The sequence below is a fragment of the Phalacrocorax carbo genome, chromosome 7 (genome assembly GCF_963921805.1).
Source record: "Phalacrocorax carbo chromosome 7, bPhaCar2.1, whole genome shotgun sequence".
NCBI lineage: Eukaryota > Metazoa > Chordata > Aves > Suliformes > Phalacrocoracidae > Phalacrocorax > Phalacrocorax carbo.
This window is the reverse complement of record NC_087519.1, coordinates 6,514,398-6,532,791: the sequence shown is the minus strand read 5'-3', so window position 1 is coordinate 6,532,791 and position 18,394 is coordinate 6,514,398. Positions and strand designations below refer to the sequence as shown.

General features: G+C 39.6%; 1 long non-coding RNA gene across 1 annotated transcript in view; it reads right to left on the bottom strand.

Moving 5' to 3' along the window:
- Positions 1-18,394, bottom strand: part of LOC135314268 (uncharacterized) — a 170,406-nt gene that overhangs the window by 27,467 nt on the left and 124,545 nt on the right. The gene's annotated exons all lie outside the window — the stretch shown is intronic.

Genomic DNA, 18,394 nt, shown 5'->3' with positions numbered 1-18,394 from the left:
AACCCAAGCACACACATATTTCAGAGAAGAATTCACAAAACACATTGTGCAAGCCTGTCCACAAATCTGGGCCCTATTCTGAGAGCCTTGCCTGATTTATAGCTTTGAGAGGAAATTGTGCAAAACTTGTGGTTGGCCTGAGACCTGGAAAATTTGATCAAAGTCAAACCCCCGGATTCAAAAGGGTGCCTTACATATTCATCTAGGGCAAAATGTTCTTGTAGGTGCTGTGAGTGCTCACCTGCTCTCTCTTGGACATTTCCAGAATTATTTGCTAGGAGGGAGAGATACTTCTGCAAGGGATGACTATCTGATTTTGTACAACCATTCTTGCACCGCGATCTACATGTTTGCAGAGGTGATAGTAATAACACTGGGGTATTTTTATGCCAGGGAGGACCCTTCTGCTTAGGGACTATTAGCATCATATTAAATCTTTGGCTTTAGAGAAGGGGCCTGTCAAGTTCAACAATGAGAACTGTAAACTTCTCCTTCTGAGGAGATGTGTGATGTGCTAGTAGCACTGCCTGCATTGTTTCCCATCTTCCCTAAAGCTGCTTCTTTATTTTAGTGTGGCTCAGACCCAAATTCCGTACTTTTGGAGTGGCTGGCCTGTGCCAATCTAGTAGTCTGAGTTAATGATTTCATATTGTTACAATTGTCTTAGTGGCCGGAGTCCTCCACGTTGGCGCGAGTAGGGTGGCTTCTGTTATGCTGCAAATAATTAACTGTATAATTTTGATACGTGTGAAATACATACACGAAGATGGCATGTAGGAGGATATCTTTCACTGGCTTCTAATAACAAAGTAGAAAACAAAGCAACACAAAAGTCCTCCAAAACTGCAGAAGTAATGCCACAATAAATTAATCTTTCCAGTCATTATGTCCACAAGTGTGAAACAGTCTGAGGGATGCCAGATTCTTCCTCTAAAAGAAATGCTGAATTCTGATAACCATTGAGTGATCCCTCATTTCTTCAATGTGCAAAGCTGTGAAACCCCAAGGGTTATTTTTTTCCCTTTCATTTCTCTGCTGACAAGTGGCATGGGAAGTGTAGAAAGAGTTTAAAAATTTAGCTTTGAGAAAACATATTCCCAATGGGATCTACTTTATACACTGATTTCAATGGAAAACTATTTTCCTAAAGGGTTTTTTTTTCATCCCCTTTCCCAGCTTGCTTCATGAAACCAAATGTTTTACATAATATTGGAAATCAACCCCCACCCCTCACTTATTCCCTCCCTTCTCTCTGTCTGTCTCTCTGTGGAATAGGCAAATCAATGGAGAAGTGTTCAAGCTTTTGTTAAAATGAAAGAATGGAAAATTAAAGGAGGTTGTTCAGAGTAACAGTCACATAAAAATGTACAGCCTGTGGTTCTTGACTCTCTTTGACTGTAGAACTGTTGCTCGTTTCTCTCCAGCTGCCTGTGATAAAGGTACATATGCAGTCTGTATATAATTATATGAGGGTGTGCAGGCAAACCCCTGCACAGCCAGGATGATGTGAGGTTTCTCTATACACTCATTATGTTCCTGGACTTTCAGATTTTTGTAGACAAAATAAGATTTCTTTCATTAAAATGGGATTTATTTGTGGTTCAATAGCCTGAGGCTGTAGAAAAACAGGGCATTTCACCATTGTGTCATTGAACACTGAACTCTTGCCTTTTAATTATATAGGTTTCTGACACCCAACCAGACTTCTCTTTTTTTTTTCCTCGTCCCTTTAAGGGAGATGACGCAATTGTGACATAGCCGGGCCCCAAATAAGAAATTCCTAACCCAGATGGACACAGTATAAACATTCAGATGCAGAGACACTTGGTTTAGTATTGCGGCAGGACCCGGTTGATTTGAACCACACTTTTCACAGGGCCTTGCTGGCCCCCAAATGAGAAATTATTGATCCAAATGGAGTAACATAAGGATTCTGTCATGCAGTGAGAGCCACGTGGAGGCTTCTCCCAGGCAGATGGACCAGTTGAATAGTCAGTTCTTTCCCTGGTGAGAAATGAAACTAGAACAGGTTTTTCTTTTTTCTTTTTTTTTTTTCCTGGTTCGTGCATATTCTTACCCGGTGTTATCTGAAAGTGAGGTATTTCTTATCCTAAAGTGAATGAACTAAAATGTCCTTAATTATGCAAAGGTAATTTGACCTGATGAACAGGTCAAATAAAAAAGAAACACAATCCAGCTTCACATAGATCAAGGAAATCTTCAATCTGAAAATGAGAAGTGCTGAACTGTCCCCATTCCTATTAAAATTCAATTTGTGTTGCTGTTATTCAACACCTCTGGAGCTCAGGCCATCTGGGTCCTTTCACATCTGTGATCCAGCCTTCCCACAGGTCAAAAATACCTGATAGTATAACCCTAACACCCAAGACTTAAGGTCATGTGGTCAGACTCAGCCCTGAAAAAATCAGGAGGACCATTGGAGTCTGCCTGGTCCAGAGACTGACACCTTCAGTAATCTATTTCACATAGCAGTGAATAAGCAGACTTCACAGTTAAAAAAGGAGCTGCATGAAACGTGGAAGTGAAAATGTAAAAAATATATAAGTATATACATATATATGTTCTTTTTTTTTCTTTTTTGATGCAAAAGACGCATTTTGTGGGGAGAAATGCAGAAATAAAAAAAGTCCTGAAGTGTTAATACCTCACTACTATTCTGTTTGATTAAAAAATATCATTTCACTGACTTTACATTTACAATGAAGTTTATAAAATTATATGTAGTAGAACATCAACTTTTTCAGGCACAATTTCACAACAATTTTCTGTTTCAAATAGCTCTAGGAAAAATATTAACTGTTTGACTTTTGTAGTCAGGACCATGCCATCCACACAGGAAGACAAAGAAACCATCAGCCATACATTGTTTCTGCGTGCATCTCTGGTATTATTTTTAACTACGGCATTATATCACATTGGGCAAAATTATTTGGAAAGATCTTAAAAAGAATTCATATAAAAAGATTTCTAAGCACCACAGCAGGTGACAATATAATCCAATTGAAAAATCAAGACTGGACACCTAGTAACCAGTTGCCGGGCTTTCACCACATGCCACTGTTATCAGTCATTGATTAGATGAATTAAATTTTTGTAACCAAGAGAAGGTTTCATGCCCCCCTTGGACCTGGTTCAATACTTCCCATGAGATCAGGCAGGCTTTTTGTAAGCTTTACACCTTTCTCAAAATAGTCCTGCAAACACAAAATTCAGCAGGAAAATTATCAGTTAAATGGCATAGTCATTATTTGAATGACCGCAGCTAAAACTTCTTGGTATTTCCCAAAAGGTGATAAAGAATTTCCCAGTAGCACAAGGTCTCTAAAATCATTTAGATACAAAACCTAAGCACTACACAGGCAGGAAATGTCCAGGTACTGATGGATCCAACTGTCTCCATGTACAGTATGGTAGACTTTTAGAGGAAAGCTTTCCTGGTACAAGAAGGTGCTAATGATGAAGACTCAAGAACTCATCACAGCATCTCCTAATGTGTTATGTCCCAGCTGATCCCTATGGATCCCTACAAATCATTACTGTCATCTTCCCAGCACAAACAGACGGAGAGAGAAGGAGAATCTGACAGTGCTTCTCTCTATGGCCTGTCTACACATAATTCTGTGGATTAGAAGTGCAACATGAAGCACATCATGAAAACGGATCACAGCCTTTTATTCTGCACTGAGTGTCTTTTGGATGGGGCTGAGAGCAAATAAAAGGGTTTATGCATTTCCAGGTCATTTAAAGGTATTATACATAGCCAATAAGGCTTTGGGATAAGAAAGCAACTTCAGAGGAGGAGTTAAAAAATCTGTGGTCCCCCACTTATACCCCTTGTTTTTTGTCTATTTTTTTTTCTAGCATCCATTCTGTGTCACCAGAAAATATCAGGAGAGCAGCATTTGAGTTAAACCTTGCCTGAATTATCCCTTTCATAAGCCTGTGTCTTCATTTTTTTAAAGTAAAGGTTTCCTTTATTAATTTTACCCAGCTAGCATTCACTTAGCATTTGCTTTGAGGGATAATTGACAGGTTGAGGCGACACCCGCCAGAACTAGAGCCATAAATCAGAAATAATTTCCAAAATTGGCTGAGGGGCTGATATGTTGAATAGGCAAATACAGGTAAAAATCTCTCTATTAGGCCTGACAGGAGCAGCAAATGTCAAGCAAGTGCTCCCTAATGCACCAGATTAGATTAATTTTGTGGTTCCTTCTTTGGGTGATTTTGTCTTTGGAATGTTACTGTGCTCTGACAGTGCTACCAGACTGCTCTCCTGGAGGGGGAGAGCTTCTATTTTCCTCTTAGATGAGGAGGATTAACCAAAACTGCTGTGGGAAAAAATGGTGACTTCTTTTAACGCTAGCTTGTCTTTAAAATAAGTCCCTTTCATAGTCCCAGCAGTAAAGTTAAAAAAAAAGATGTGTGCAAAAAAACTCCAAAAGATTAAAACATTTGTATTGTGGAAGTGGGAACTGCTTGGTCATCTGTGACAACTCAGGGTCCACTATATTTGCCTATTGAATTCCATGGTAAAATCCTCTCAACTGAATGGCATGAGATCATTATAAAGTGGGTAGACAGGCTGGAAGAAAATTAACTTCTGAGAGTTCTGTTCACTCAGTGCTTTTCTGTCAAGGCTATCAAAACATTTCGCCAAGAGCAGTGCAGTTAGTAATAGATAACTGTTACGAGGGAGTAGGTAGCTATGATCTTATTTGACAAACAGAGAGCTCTGCTGTTGGTGATGTCAAGGACCGTGATCGGTCACTAATGGCGCCAACACCCAGAGTCCATAAAGCCACGTCTTCCAGTTTCATGCTTTTCACCACCTGGCAGCAAAGGTCAAAATAATCAGACTTATGAAAATTAAAATGGTTTTGGTCAGGTTGTCCAAATCTTTTTCATTACTTTCTGCTAAATAAGAGGTGTGTTTTCCTCCAGGCCTTCTGAATGCAGGCACACACATTAAAAACACATACACTGCAAAAATGGCCAAAATTCCATCCCAGAATAAAACTGTGAAAATTCACAGTTTCTTCTACTGAGCAATTATTTCAGTTTTCACCAACAGGAATGGTGAGATTTTAGCATCAGGTTTTTTTGTTTGCAACATAAATACTTGTAAAGCAAAAAACTGGTAGCTTTGCAAACTCTAGACATATTTAAGGATCTTCTGTGAAATATGATGGATGAGGGGGAAGAAAAGAACAGCTCTTGTCATGGGAAGCCAGAAAGAGAAAAGTTCTCTGAGTACCCCAGGACTCAAGACCTTGAAAGATAACAAGGTTAGGGTCATGATACAAGACGGATTGCAGCTGATAGTGATGGCTGAAATGCATAGAGAAGTGTGGGCTGGTAATCAGACTGACAGATCGCAGTATTTCCCACTACTCCCGGTTTTCTTTTTCCCCGAAGTCATAAGCAGGTCAACTCTTCCATTCCTCTGCCTTAGATTTTATATTTGTGTATAAGTCTCTGTACCAGAGTTAAAGACAAAGTTCAGTGCTGGCCTCCACCCAAGCTTGGACACAAAACCTCTCCCCATAAGACCACCTGTGTATCTGTTCTATATTTTCTGAGACTGGAAAGCAGACTGGCTGCTTCCTCAAGAATGCACATTTCCACTCATTATAAGGGACTTAAGATGTTGTGTAGGAACATCTCTTTCTATTTACTTCAAATCTTGCTGGAGGGACAGTCTTCCAAGGAAACAAAGTGGGTATGCCTTGTTTTGTTTTGCAAAAAATGCTACCTGAGAAGGGGTATATTCACTCTATAAATGTACCAGGAAGAAACTGATATGAGCACAAAAGTTCTATAACCAGAGAGGTAATGTTGACCTAATAACAAAATCCTGTAGACTGACCTTGTGCACCCTTAGGATGGAAATGAGAAGAAAGTTCTTGGAACAGCTTTCTAATAAGGGAGCAGATGAGCAAACTACTAAATCAGCTAAAAGACCTAATTAATCCATTAATTTTATTATTATGCATGAAAGTTGTCTTTAGTGGCTGTAAGTTGGACTTGGTCCAAAGTGCCCCTTGCACAATCACATGTTCCTTGTGTAGAAAAGAGGGAAAACAAGTATCTAGTACTAAAGTCTACTTTATTTATGTTGGCAAAGGAGAGTTGATTTAACTGATGACACGTTATTCACAACCAGTTTCTTTGGACTTATAGAAGGCGTTTCAGCAGCTCAGCTTGAAGCCTAAAAGCATGGGGAAGAGAATGGCTAGATCTGTACAAGGCAAGTTGGGAGCAGTATACTTCAAAGGTCTCATGCTTACTACTATTTTATTTTGTTTTGGTTTTTTTTAAATCTATTTTATATCAACATTCAAGTAGAAGCAGCTACACATTTATCTTGGACTTTGATATCCCACCCACCCCCCAACCCACCCCCCACCACTCCCCACCCCCTTAGAGCTAACAACACATTCTTGAAGAGTTCATCACATTGAGGACTGTGAGTAAAGTCTACATCAAATCTGGTACTAATAAAACTAGACTAAGACTAGGATCAGAAGCAGACTCACCTAGGAGTACATTTCCTATCACAGGCACCTATGGTTTGATGGGCCACATACATTGCATGTAGCTCACAGCCAGCAAAGCTTTCCAGACCTGGGATCTGACTACCTCCTCTTACCAAAAAATTCTCAGATGTGGGAAAAGACTTATTGGAAAACTTCTCTGAGGTTCACCCAAGGGAGGTTTTTTCCTCTTTTCTACTCAAATGAGAGGAGTATCTAATAATACAGTAGCCATAACTATTTGAATTTGGTCTGCTCCAGTCTGAACACCCACAGTGTCTATTTCTAAACCATTTGCCCTTCCCTAATTCTTACAAACCACTTTACAACTCAAGTCTAATCAATAACAACTGTGTGAAACAGCACTCAGACAGTAAAGAAGTTGGAATTCCCCTTAATAGCCCTTTAAAGGAGTTTTAATTAATTCCATGCGCTTCTGTAGGATTATCAACTTTACAGTATGACTGCTCGTGAAAGCTTTAAGATATTTCACTTATGTCTGCAGGATGTTATGTTACAAAAACTGGTTTTCATGGCTTGTCACCGCTCCCCATTAGCTTCTTGATTAATCCTAAAATCCCACTTCTACATCCCTTTCTACTTTAACTAGCTGTCTCTGCATTTTCTCCTATTGGTTCCTGTTATGTCCCTTCTCCTAGAGTTTGATCCACGTCTTAGTAAAAGAAATAGCAAGGTTTCCACGGATGGTAATGGGAGCTTGGCAGAATCATTCCCTCCCTTTTGCTTACTCCCCAAAGAAGCCATTTAGCTAAAGGCGTGCAACAAATCCATTGCACAGTTCCAGTTAGAAGCCAGCAATCTTTAGTCTTACCCAGATGCCTGAATTTCCTCCCATTTTTCAGTTTCCAATGAGTATTTCTTCCCTTTCATTTCCTCCAAGTTCCTTTCAATTCCTGCTCCTCTTTTCACTCCTTTTATTCTCTTTAGTCCCTATTTCCATTCCTTCCATTTCCTAACTCAGGTCCTCTTCCCAGGATCTCTTAGTTCCTGACTTCCTGCACCTTTTCCCCCTGTGCCAATGATCCTTGCCTCCTTCCAATTCTTAGTACTGCTGAGCCATTCATCTCATTTCCATTAATCACACAAGACTTGTGCTAATTATTGTTCAGCCAGGAAGATCTGAAATAGCATCAGAAATGAAAGAGAGCAAGAAAGAGAGGAAGGGAGAAAAGATTTCCTTTTTTTTTTTCCACCATCATATTTACAGCCAGTGACTTTTCTTAATGAGCTTATGAAAGGAAGGCAAGTGATGTTAGTGCAGGAAAGCCTGAGTGCAGTGTGTAGTTAGAGGCTAGAGTTCATGAGCTGTCCAGAGCATGTTTTATCAGGTCACTGAGTCAGATGCACTATAGGGCAATTTCTCTTTCTCAGCATTAACCCTCAACTCCGAGACTCTGCTGGAAAGGCCTCCCCCTTCACAAACACTCCAGGATAAGATGATAAGAAGATTACAAGTAAAGCTTCTCTTTAGCAATTCCACATCTCCTGTCAGACACAGCAAGTTAAATTACAGTGCAGGCTGCAAATGCATTGATCATCCACTCAGCTCCTACAACCCAGGGGTGAAAAGATCCATGCCGAGGATAAGTGAAGTAATCTCAGGAAAGTTTATTTTAGCTGGGAGGGGTTAAACAAGTTCAATGAGGCAAGACTTCAGGAGGGCGCTGGAGCCAAGTTCAGCAATGTCTTGTTTGTGCAGGTACAGGCTGCAGGTTATACATGCCGCAGCTCTTCAGGTCTCCTCCGGCACACTCGTACCGTGCCATGTGAGCTGCAATACCTCACTGATGGTGATGGGGAAGTGCTCCAGTCATTCCAGTGAAAGCCTCCACACATTTGCCATAACCAGAGATCCGTCGATACAGTAACTACATCTTTATTGCCGTAACTTTATTCTGCTGAACCAGAGGAAGACTTTTTATATTCACAAGAGCTCCCCTTTTTGAATAGGTGGCAATAGCATTCGTTTTACCTATAAAATCTATACTGTGTTTTATGACAGAAGAAATAAACCTCCCTAAGCAGTTTTGACAGAGAAGGCAGGATTGTCCATTTTAAAGATAAAAAAAAAAAGATTATAAATCATTAGGAGTGCTTATGAATTCTATTCATGACTGCCTTCTTTATTAAAAAGACCCATTGTAAAATGGAAAGTTCAGAAGGCTTGGTGGTGAGTGAAAATGAATTATAATGACATCACTGGGTCATGAACTAGGCCCGCTGGCTACTTTCCAGAATAAAATTGACTGGAGAGATCAGATGAGCCCATTTGTACTGAGAGACATCTGGGTGGCAGCCAGAGAATCTGGGTTCAAGCTCCCTATTTACAGAACACGCTTCCCTTTCCCCTTTCATTACCAGGAGTAATCTGGATTTCCCAGGCATGATGTGTGGGATAGTGATGTCACTCAATTCAGATTCTAGGAGGATTTTCCCCAGAAAAGTTCTTCATACTCCTCGCTCGGTGAAGGACCTTATGAAGAACATGAACATGTCAACATCCAGCTGACACACATAGTACTTTCTCACTGCGCTGTTGATGGGAAGCATTTTACTTTCAAATAAGCGTAATCTGTCAGACTTTTCTGTTGCTTTTTCCTCCTCATCTCTTTCCCAGATAATAAACAGCATCTGAAACCCAAGAGAAACTCATTTCTGCTAAGAGGTCATTTGTATGCCTTTAAGGGCTTTTGATGAAAAAATGAGGGGGTAGCATTTTTCCCTTCTTTTTGCCTTAACTTTTTCAGTTCTCTTTCTAAATGCAAAATGATGTCTCTTTCAAAGCTTTCCAGTGTCATATTCATCTTCTCTCTTCTACAATTTATACTTTTTTGATATTCCTTGAGATTTCAAGGAAGCTTTTACCTAATACTGTAATACCTATTATCTGAAATATTTAGGTGCACATACACTTGCCAAAGAGCAATAATGCAGATCAGTTGGATGTCAGTAGTCCAATAAGATGGAATAGTATATTTTCCAGGGAAGAAAAGATGTCTAACCATCTGACCTTAGCACTGGCACCATCTCAATATTAATATATTTTATTCATGCATGTGATAACATTTTACCTTCCTTATGGTCCTGCAGGGAAGTTTCTCTTCTCCCTGCTGAGGATTATTACCTATTCAGAGGCGGTTATGATTATAGATACTTACTAAGACAAGAATAATTGACCATAAAAAACCTTTTATATTCCCACAATTATTTTTGCATTGACTAAAAGTGTCAAGAAAATCTAATTTTATTAACAGGTCCCTAATTTTGCTTTCATTTAACTTATAACTAGGTTTTCTTCCCCACTCAAAGTGTGTTTTCACTTTGAGGTGTTTGGCAATGATATAAAAGAACAATTAGTCATAAGATTCCTACTGGGAGCACATGGATCGAGTATCAAAGTAGATATGATATTTCTGCAGGAGAGGGAGCAGGCTTGAGGAAGCTAGTGAGACTGTGTGTACATGGAGGAGTGTCAGAAGATATCTCTATGAAGGTTCCAGCAGTCATAAACAAGTCCACATAAAACCAATAGCCTGACAGAAACTGAGATGGTGCCAGAAAAATGTTTCATGAAAATTTTGGAAATAGGATCTGAAAATCCAGTCGTCCTCACAAATGTGACATTTAGGCCGTTCTTGAGTAAAAATTGAGCGCTAGACCCCATGAGGTTACCTGGGAACACTTATTAACAGAAACAACATAAACAGGGACTATCTGTGAGATATGAGTAGTTAATAATATAAACAAGAGTGTGACAGCAGAGTGACAGATTCTCAAACACAAGCCTGCTAACTGTAGGTGAATTAGCAGTTTTCTCCTAGCTGGTCTTTACTTCAGAAAAAGCAAAACCAAAACCCAAACCAAAACAAAACATGCTATCCTTGTGTTCAGCAGGAGATAGTAAAACTGAAACCCAGGCTCACTGCATCCTATCCTGGCTCGAGGGAATGTGCTTGCAATTCAATCAAAAGAAAAGAAGACTGGAGAGGCCTTGATGCTGCAGTTATTATTACAACCACTTTAACCTTCATGTCATCATGAACGTTTTCTCAAATCCAGATATTCAAGGACGGGCCTTATAAAGGCACTCAAAATTCTCCGAAAAAGTGTAGTTCACGTAGGTGCTTTTGAAAATCCGGTCCAAATACATTTACAGGACTCTTTCTGAAAAAACCTTCTCTATTGCACGGGTTTGACTGGCCCAAAGCCCTCAAAAACTCAGCAACATCCAGATCCAAATTGCATCTGGAGAAATAGTAGGCCTGACTTCCATAAAGCACTGTGGAGGCTCTGAAAGAAATCTGCTTAAATATTTCCACACTAATGGCAAGACAGAAGTGGGTGATATGGCTTCAGTAGAAAGCAAGTGTGGCCTTCTCCTGATCCAGGCCTGAGGTTTGTTCCAGGTACAGCTCTCCATCTGACACCTACTGGGTTCACCAAAGAAGCTATTCTACATTTTATTGCTCTTTTCACCTGAATAAAGGATTTCAGGACTTGGCCTGATGTTAACAACACAGCTAACTGGAAACTTTTCAGTAAAATATGCTATTTCAAAACCTAAATTATTTGTGGAAATAGTTCAGCTTCAACACATACTTTATTTACAGGACTTCTAAGAGGAGTGTGGTAATTGTCCCTGCCTTGGAATTTGGTTCACTTTCTGCCTCAGCTCCGGGTTTTTTGTGTCATCTGGGCCAAACTCCTTTACCATCTCTCCACTTTTTCTGCTCCTTCCTTCAAAATTTACTGTCCTCAAAGACAAAGCATGCACATTTCTTAAACTTCAGATATTTTATGAGTCATTGCAGAAAGCACTTGTAAGATCACAATGTTCCATGGTCCAGCACATGGCTGAAAACCGACACCCAGCTGCTGTGCTTGTTCGGTATGACAGGGAACATACCCTCTGGAGGATACCCTTGACTCTTCCTGAGGCTAATCTTGAAGATTTGCCAACAGTCTGGAAAACCAAGTAAGTCTTGAAGTTACCCTTGGATAGGTCCTTGAGGTAAAGAACAGGTGTACCCTGGGCCTCTGCAAAACAGAGATAAATATCCCTTCTCTTATTTCCAAGAAATGTTGTTCTCAGCTAAGAAAATGCAGCTGCCAAAGTTGCCACAAAAAGGAACGGCTGCCTTCTACCATGTAGGGACATAGTGGGGGTGATTCTTGAGAGCTGCTGTCCTACAGGATTTTATTTTCCTAAAAGATTTGTAAAGCTAACTTGAAATATTTTCTTCATCAAGAGGATAAAACAATGTGGCAAAAGAATTCCTTCCTATTATATTATATCCATGAATGAAAGTTTAATTGTTTAGTTTAAAACTGTTTAAGGAAACCTGCACATGAATAGGAAGCTAGGCTTTTAAGAAAGGCAGTCATAAATATAAACAAAAACGTGATGCCAAACAGCAATTAGTGCTTTGTTCCTTTTTTGAATGACAGCATGCCTTAAACTCATTCATTTCCAGTTGTGACTTGCTGTAATGTGTAAAAGTACTACTGTAAATCCACTAAATAAGCTTTGGTTTTTTTCTCTTGAAGTTCTTTGGCTTTTGCCGACTTTCTGTGCAATGTTTTCCCCTTATTGTGCAAGACACAAAGGTCTCCACCTCTTTTCTTAACTTTGTTTGGAACAGCAATTATTCATAACTGACTTACCTGGAAATGTTTCACAGATACAGACAGAGATTGTGCTCACCAGTGGGAGTGCTAACAAACTGACTGCCGGTATTTTAAATGCTGTGGCATGTAGAGTCAGTACAGATCTAGATGGTTCTAATTGCTTGCAGTTGTTGAGTGACTGTCAAAACCATTTATTCTTACCGCTGATGGTAAATTTTCAGGGAAACGTCACTGTAGACAAGAAGGTAGATTTTTCAAAGGCACAAATGGTAGTCAGGCATCTCACTGCCATTTTCTCCTTTGAAAACCCTGCCCAACTCCTTAGACAAGTTGCCTGGCAAACAGATGTGTAAGGATAGATTGGACATTTAGGTATCAACACCATCTTTGAACTTCTTGGATGAGGAGCCTGCCAACATTTTTTTTGGCCTTTCCTCTAACACTTAATGTCTTCTAAGATGAAACACTAGCAAGTTCTTTAAGCTCATGTTATTTTAAATACAGGCCAAGACCTTTAACGAATTTGCTTAGTGGTGGCAGAGGAGGAAGAAAGATTTGGTCCTAAGTGTTGTTCAATAGCATGTCTTGGTTTTCTCTGGATGGTAGCCAGGCCTGATATTTAAGAGGTGTTTTGCTGACGGACTATCCTACCTCAGTGACAATAACAGAGTAGCACAGTCCCCAGCAGCCTATCCATCTAGCTAAATCTAAGAATAGATTCATAAAATCAGAGAAAATTCACAGAGGAGCCTGCAAGAATTTAACTCACCATTATCAAAAGAGAAAGGAATATAATCCTCCTCTAGAGCACTGGTTCTCACACTTTGGGGGCAAACAGAGCATTGTCAGCACTCCAAATTCATCATGAACCACCAAGCACAGTTAATCAAACTTTTAATTGAAAAAAACACCAAAAAGATAATAGAACTTTGACCACAAAGATAATAGGACTTTGAAGACCACCTGTTGTAATCTCACAGACCACTGATTGCCCTCAGACTAGAATCTGAAAGCTGTTTTTTATGGAGTTTCTTAAACCATCTGCACAGCATTGTAAATAAAAAATGTTAAGAATTAGTGAAATGCCAGCTAAAAATTCTTTGTTTAACCTATAGTGTTTTGGATGCCTCTGATTTAAAAGTGTGTATGCAGCAAGGGAAAGTTTTTCCTGTATCTGTTCTCAGCAGAAGCACAGATTTGGCATTGGGAGCTTGTAGCGATATCTAAAAGGAAAAGAAAACAAAGAAACAGAGAAACTACCAAAGCAGTTGTGAACTAATGCTACAGCACTAGAGATGTGACATGGAGATCAGCCTATCAGGAAATTGATTGAGATAGGAGAATTAAATTCATTTATGATATTATTTCATTCACTATATCTTTTACATTTTGAAGGTAAAGAAACTAAGGTCTTACAAACAAAAAGCTGAATGCTGTATATTACTCTGAATTTTCTTCAGATTGAAATACCACATTTTTTTCTAGAACATAAACATTTAAATGTTTCATGTTCATTTCATAATATATGATAAAAGTTTTGCTAATCGCTATTGAGCTTTTTGAGGTCACAAAGCAAATCTCCCCATTTTACTTCAAATTAAAATGACCACCCATGAAGTAAAAAGCAAGTTTAAAAAAATGCCCAAAACAAAACCACAGAAAACTTGATGGGAAAAGAGTCAGTCTTAGATCTAGGAAGATGGCTAGAATCTAGAAGCAACTTTAAAGTACCAACAGTGCTCAAGAACCATTTTATCTTGCTTTTTCATCACGTGCCTTTGGTGCCTTTGACAACGATATAGGGTTGAGGCTCTAAAGAACATCCTGAGAACATGACATAGTTAGCGAGCAGGACTTAACACACCTTCTGTCCACATCTGAAGACCCTGATGTGGAGCCTACTGATAGAAACTTAGTAAGTTAATTGAGTGACTATAATGAACATCGGCCTAGGTCTACAGTACCAAAGACCCAAGCTTCTACAGGCTCCAGTTCAGCAAAAATCCCAGTGTTGTCAATGGGTGGGCTCCACAGCAACTTCCAAGTCCTGAAAATGCATAAATAAATAAATAAATAAATAGATTAATTTTCAAGTCCCTAAGTACATGAAAGTACAGAAAGCTTTCCAGCAGGACTTTTAAAATTTGCTTTAACTGGAACTCAAAGTACTGGACTTTGGAAGACGTCTTAATTTTCATGAACTCTAAGCTTTCTAACATGATATAGAATTTCAGCATTAAGACAAAAAATGAGGAAAGCTTAACCTACAATTACTCATCTAATAAAGTTCAGAGTCTTATTCTTAAGCAGCTGAGATAGATAGCCAAATTTTATCTGGAATAAGCATCTGAACTTCTGGGACGACCTCCAAACCTTTTATGATATGTCTAAAATACACCCTTTTTTAACAGTCCATATGCTCTTTGCCAGTCTGCCTCCAAACACAGGCACTATACAGCCAACTCTTAATATATATTAAATCCCTTGGTAGACACTTATTCAGAAATAAAGTGCCCTTGATCTACTGTAGCTTTATCCTCCCAGTTTAGTCTCTCCAATTTGAGAGTTCACCAGTGCTTATATAAAAATTTCGTAAGTGTAACAGAGCAATAACTTATGTTCTGATTTCTGCACTTTTTCTCAATTTACCTTAACTCTCCTAAGTGTCCCCATAAAGAAAAACCTCTGGGGGGAGAAAGGGACTCACAGTACCCTAAACTGTAGGAGCAGGGCTGCAAGGAACCTTTTGCCTCTGTCTCTGCCCTCTTAATGTTTTATGCTGCCCCATTGCCTTTCATGTAATTAATCTGACAAGTTTTTTAACAGCTGTCTAACTTTTTCCCTGAGCCTCAGGTAGAAAATTTTTATCTTCACTAAAAACAGCATGGAAATCTTTTCCAAGTCAGTTAACAGTTTGTCTCACTGTGGGTTTTCAAAGTCTGAGTACAGATTTACAGCCTGTTTTATGTATATTTTTTTAGTCCCAAGGTCCCTTCTCTTCACAGATACATACACAATGTGTCATGTAGAAAATATAAATTGTTGATTGTACAGGCACTTTCCTCTTTTTTAAACCTTTCCAAAGGTCTTTTTGTTAAATACACCCAGACACCGTTTGACAGATGAGGGGCTAATTGCTCTGTGAATTACCTCTATCGATTCCTGTTTCATGTTGAGCCAAACAAACAAAAGATATTAATGCTTCGAAAAAAATGAATGATGACCTTTCTCTGCAAACACAGCTTGCGGCCTCTGATTATTGGTGATTCCAAAGAGCAGCGGTCAATCGCAATAGCTGTAACGCTATGATCACTATAATAAGCTTGCCTGACCTTCTCTGCCATGTTAAGTGGTTTAAATTTATTTGCCCAACAACAGTGGAGCTTTCATTTAAAGTCACAGAACATTCAATTCTATCTAAAGATCCAGGCTATTTTTTTATTTATTATTTATTTTACCTGTTTAAAAAAAAAATAAATGCCCCACTTGGAAGTGATAATAGTAATGGATACAAGGCACAGCTAAGGAGTTATTTTAACCTGCATAATCAGAGTCCTTGTTATGGCTCTAACAGTGTGGATTTTTCTTGAGCATTTTGCCTTCCCACTGCTCCACTCATCTTAGAAGTGTAATCTATTTTGCACTCTCCCTTCAACAGAGTTGCAGCTGGGCACTATCTTTGCAGTTATCCCAGCTGGACTAAAAGAAAATCATTATCATTGAATGCAAATGCAGTCCTAAAATCCAGTCCCTGTAAGCAAGATTTCCCAAGAAGTGGTTGATAGCAGAATTTGGCTACGAGCAAAACTCCTCCAAGTCCTTCATCAATGTTCTCTCTTTTCCCTCTTCCTAACCGGGGTTAGTGTGAGAAAAAAAACAGTAGAAATCAAGGTGAGGCAAACCACAGAAGATGAAGTGCTTATCTTTTTGCTGGAAGCTGTCTGCAAATTTGCTGGAATATTCTTTATCTTGAGACTTCCACCCCCCTCCTTGGTTTCCTATGGACAAGAAATGCGTGCAAGACAATCCTTCGTCTTGATGTCTGCGATAATATGACAGCATATCCATAAAATGGGAATAATAATCCTTAGTCCCCTTTTCAAAGTGCTTTTCTAAGTGTTGGATACAGCAACCTCAGTAAAGTCCTTGGGAATTCAACATTCATTTTGATCACTGTTATAAGCCACTGTAGTCTGGTATCAAATGAAGGCTGAAATACAGCAACAGGAAAATATGGTCTAAATTTGTTAGAGACAAAAATACCAGATCAGAAATGATTCCTGGGGGATACCAAAGCCAGCAGAAAGCTATTCACTTCTTTCAGCCTCATTTTTAAAATTCTATTTACCTTCCTCTCTGCAAGGAAGCAAAACCACTATTGCTTGGGAAATTCCCTCTCCTTCCACACATACCAAGTATCACCTTGGGGCCAGGGCTCAGCACAACTCCACCACTTGCCCACAAGGTCTCCCTCCCTCTCCTGGTTCCCATCCCTGGGTGATCAGCATGCCCGGAGCTTGCTTGGCTGGTGACCTCTGAGCATGTGGATTCAGCCAGCACGCACTCTGTGAGCCCCACTTCCAGCCTGACTGTTAATTCCTCTCTCTACGTCCCCAAAATAAGAGGGAGTCTGGGGAGAAGCAACAAGCAGTCACCAAGGTGACTCTGCTATGAGTACAAGGTAGGATTAAGAGGGGGAAGGAAGCTCAGATGTGTTGGTGGGCTGGTGGCATCCTCAAAGGCAGATTTAAGTAGTGATGTGGACGTGCTTAGCTTGAGGAAAACTTGGAAGTGCAATAAAGCTGAGTCAAGTGCAGGAGGGTAGTACCTGCCAAAAGAAGTAGTGAATCAGGTAGTCAAACCATAGAAAAGAATACAGGAAGGAGAAATGTGGGGAAAGTACCCTAAAGTTTTCTCTGTGGATGTACTGGCATGGAGCATGGCTGTAGAGGATGTTTGTGTCTGTGAAAGAAACTTCTTCCCTAAATGAATTTATTATCAAAATGCCCCTGAGGCTGGAATTTAATTTCAAATAGAGCTTAAGTAATCAGACATCTATGTCTTGGAGCTGTGAAAGTCTGAGGCCTGTTGCGCTGTGAGAGACAGCTATATCTTTAACATCAAAAATTAAAGTTCTGAGAAAAGTGTGTTTCAGGCTTAAAAAAATTCTGATGCATTTATGTATCCATGTCAGAGTCACACCCAAGGAAGGAACAGTCCTTTTAAACCTTTCTGTGGCAAATAGCCCTGAATCATGAGAATGGTGTAAAGGATGACTTTTCAGTGGCCAGTCCAAAGAAGCAGCTGTCCTTTCTCCCCACCCAAGCAGCCACATCCTCACTGTAGTTACTGTCCAGCTTGGCCATCATGGAGAAGGGCAGTTCTTTACTTGGATGTTGCAGTATAGTGTAAAGCACCACTCTGCATCAGAAGTTCACAGTAAAGTTCAAAGTCCATCAAGAAACACTTTTTATAGGATGGGAAACTGAGGCACAGAGATGGAGAGAGGCACACAAATAAGAACGAAAAGGAAGAAATTTGTCTATCTGATCCACAGAGTTTCACTTTCAGGATTCAAAAGAATGATTATGATAAGGAACTTCCACAAATTTCTCTTGCTACATCTTTTTGCACATTCTAAACCCAATATATCAAACAAACAGGTAAGTATTCACAAACCTTGAAATAAAGAGGCATCTGGCTAAGTACTGAACAGGTGTTGAAAATATGTTCACACAGTTGTCAGGGTTTTTCGATATACCGATATTCTAGAGACACTGGGTGTTTTTTGTTTGTTTGTCGTTGTTGCTTTTTTTAATGAAGACACCTTCAGCATTTTTGTCTGGACTGTTGAGTGCAGAGAAGGTGGGGAAGGCGAGAAGTGGTGTGAAGAGGTATATTTTAAAATGCAGTCTTCCTACAGGACAAAGCCAACTTGATTAAGGATTAAAACTGTGTTCATCTGTTTTCTACTAAAAGTTTTTCTCATTTGCATAAGGGGTTGGTGCTCAGACCAGCCTGTTACTCCTGGTGCTGCATCTTCTTACAGCCATTATTTTTTTCTCAAAAATGACCAGGAGGCCAAGAAGCACAGGGGTGGGGATGCTCCTGCTTCCAAGAAGCTTCTCCAGAGCTCCCAAGTCGCTTTTACCTGTTTCCATGCATTCGCTCCAGTCCCTTACAAGTTC